Source organism: Tamandua tetradactyla, chromosome 16 (assembly GCF_023851605.1).
Source record: "Tamandua tetradactyla isolate mTamTet1 chromosome 16, mTamTet1.pri, whole genome shotgun sequence".
Classification (NCBI taxonomy): Eukaryota; Metazoa; Chordata; class Mammalia; order Pilosa; family Myrmecophagidae; genus Tamandua; species Tamandua tetradactyla.
Genome location: NC_135342.1, coordinates 65,956,629 through 65,960,431, shown reverse-complemented (window position 1 = coordinate 65,960,431; position 3,803 = coordinate 65,956,629).

Sequence of the window (3,803 nt, the reverse complement as noted above, 5' to 3'; positions counted from 1 at the left end):
AAAGACTTGAACAGACACCTCTCAGAAGAGGAAATACAAATGGCCAAAAGGCACATGAAGAGATGCTCAATGTCCCTGGCCATTAGAGAAATGCAAATCAAAACCACAATGAGATATCATCTCACACCCACCAGAATGGCCATTATCAACAAAACAGAAAATGACAAGTGCTGGAGAGGATGTGGAGAAAGAGGCACACTTATCCACTGTTGGTGGGAATGTCAAATGGTGCAACCACTGTGGAAGGCAGTTTGGTGGTTCCTCAAAAAGCTGAATATAGAACTGCCATACGACCCAGCAATACCATTGCTAGGTATCTACTCAAAGGACTTAAGAGCAGATACAAACGGACATTTGCACACCAATGTTTATAGCAGCATCATTTACAATTGCAAAGAGATGGAAACAGCCAAAATGTCCATCAACAGATGAGTGGCTAAATAAACTGTGGTATATACCTACGATGGAATATTATGCAGCTTTAAGACAGAATAAACTTATGAAGCATGAAATAACATGGATGGACCTAGAGAACATTATGCTGAGTGAGACTAGCCAAAAACTAAAGGACAAATACTGTATGGTCCCACTGATGTGAACCGATATTAGAGAATAAACTTGGAATATGTCATTGGTAACAGAGACCATCAGAAGTTAGAAATAGGGTAAGATAATGGGTAATTGGAGCTGAAGGGATACAGACTGTGCAACAGGACTAGATACAAAAACTCAAAAATGGACAGCACAATACTACCTAATTGCAATGTAATCATGTTAAAACACTGAATGAAGCTGCATCTGAGCTATAGTTTCTTTTTTTGTTTGTTTGTTTGTTCTGTGTTTTATATATATTTTTTATTTTTTATTTTTATTTTTTTCTCTATATTATCATTTTATTTCTTTTTCTGTTGTCTTGCTATTTCTTTTTCTAAATCGATGCAAATGTACTAAGAAATGATGATCATACATCTATGTGATGATATTAAGAATTACTGATTGCATATGTAGAATGGAATGATTTCTAAATGTTGTGTTAGTTAATTTTTTTTTAATTAATAAAAAAAGAGCAGATCAAGATTCTCAGAGAAGGAAGAGATGTAAGGAAGCTTTCTCCTGGGGGTGAAAAAAATCACGCAAATAGTACAATCTTGAAAATTTTACTGTATATATGGGTCAAAAGCAGAAGCAGAAGAGCTGAAAAAATCTGATCCATTAATCACAGGTATTCTAAAACTCTAGAGTAAATTGAAGAGAAGAGCCTTAATACAAAGCCAATCAACAATAAAAACATAGGCAAGAGAGAGAGAAATGGACCTTCACAGTACACTTATCAATATAAGTATGCCATGTAAGTATGGCAAAACCTACAAGCCATATTAAAGCAAAGGAAGATATGGCCCAGTCAAAAGAACAAATTAAAACTTCAGAGGAGAAAGAGAATTTATAGCAACTAATTAAACATGTTCAAACAACTCTCCTAAATCAATTCAATGAAATGAAGGAAAATCCAGCTAAAGAGTAAGGACACTAAACATAAAAAAATTTTGAACATATAAAAAGACATACAACAGAAATTATAGGAATAAACAGCCAAATAGAAGAGAGGAAATACAACAGAAGATTTAAACGGGCAGAAGAAAGAATCACCAACCTAGAAGACAAGACATTAGAAATTGAACAGACAAGAAACAGATAGAGGAAAGCATGGAAAAAACTGAGTAGGGCCTCAGGGAACTGAATGACCACACTAAGAACACAACATATGCTTTACAGGTATCCCAGAAGAAGAAGAGAAGGGGAAAAAAGCCAGAAAGAATATTTGAGGAAATAAGGGCCAAACATTTCTCAACTCTTATGAACAACATAAATGTACATGTCTAAGAAGTGTAATGTACCCCAAAGACATGTACTAATCAGGTGTCAAATGCCAAAGATAAAGAGAGAATCCAGAACACAGTAAGAAATAAGTTATTTGTCACATACAACAGATCCCAAATAAAACTAAGTGCTGATTTCTCATCAGAAACCACGGAGGTGAGAAGCCAGAAATATGAAATATTTAAGATATTAAAAGAAAAAAACTGTTGGCCAAAAATTCTTTACCTGGAAAAACCATCTTTCAAAAATGCAGAAGATTCTATTGTTTTTTATTTTCTATTTCATTAATTTCTTCTAATCTTCGTTATTTCTTTCCTTCTGCTTGCTTTGTGATTAGTTTGCTGTTTTTCTCCTGTTTCTCCAATTGTTCAGATCATTGATTTTAGTTCTTTACTCCTTATTAATGTAGGCATTTAGGAATATAAATTTCCCTCTCAGCACTTCTTATACTGCATCCCATAACTTTTGATACTGTGTTTTCATTTTCATTCATCTCAGGATAATAACTTATTTCTCTTGTAATTCCTTCTTTGAAGACCCACTTATTGAGAGTATGTTGTTTAACCTTAATATATTTGTGTATTTTCTGGTTCTGCATTTGTTAGTGATTTCCAATTTCATTCTATTATGATCAGAGAAAGTACTTTATAACATTTCAGTCTTTTCAAATTTATTAAGACCTGTTTTGTTTCCTAGCATATTGTCTATCCCTCAGAATGTTCCATGAGCACTTGAGAAGAATGTGTATCCTGCTGTTTTGAGATGCAGTGTTCTATATATTTCTTTTAGGTCTGGTTCTTTATTCTTATTATTTAGGTTCTCTGTTTCTTTACTGATTCTCTGGTGAGTGGTTCTATCTACTGGAGAGAGCTGTTTGTTGAAGTCTACCAATATTATGGTAGGGCTGTCTAATACTCCCGTTAGTTTCGCCCGTTTTGCCTCATGCACTTTGGAATACCTTGATTAGGAGCATATTTATGATCATTATTTCTTCTTTTGAATTGCCCCTTTTATCGCAATATAGTGTCCTTCATTATCTCTTATAACATTTTTGTATTTAAAATCTATTTTGTCTGATATTAGTATAGCTACCTTAGCTTTGTTTTGGTTACTACTTGCCTGGAATATCTTGTTCCCTTCTTTCACTTTCAGCCTGTTTGCATCATTGGGTCTAAGATGAGTCTCTTATAAACAGCATATAGAGGGATAATACTTTCTGATTATGGCCATTCTGCCATTTTGTCTTTTGATTGGGGGAGTTTAATCCATGCATATTCAAAGTTATTACTACAAAGGCAATTCTTGATTCAACCATCTTACCTTTCATCTTTTATTTGTTATATCTGCTTTTCTCTCTCTCTTTTTAATTTCTTAAGTTACTCTTACTAATATTCTTCAGTTCTGTACCTTCCTCCAGATCTCTCTCTCCTGTCTTTTCTTTTCATCTGGCAGGACTCGCTCTACTAGTTCTTGTACGTCTGGTCTCTTATTAATGAAATTCTCAGCTTCTGTCTATCTATGAATATTTTAAACTGTCCCTCATTTTTGAAGGACAGCTTTGCTGGGTAGAAAATTCTTGGCTGGCAATTTTTCTCTTTCAGTGTCTTAAATATATTGTACCACTGCCTTCTCAACTCCATGATGACTGATGAGAAATCAGGACTTGATTTTATTTGGCTTTCCTTGTTTGTGGTGAGTTGCTTTTCTCTTGCTGTTTTCAGAATTTTACCCTTTTCTTTGGCATTTTACAGCCTGACAACTGTATATCTTGAAGTGGGTCTGTTCGGATTCATTCTGTTCAGAGCACAAAGGACTTCTTTGATTTGCATATTTAAGTCTTTTATGACAGCTGGAAAAATTTCAGCCACTATTTCTTCGAATATTCTTCCTAGCCCTTTTCCTTTCTCTCTCCATCCAGAATATCC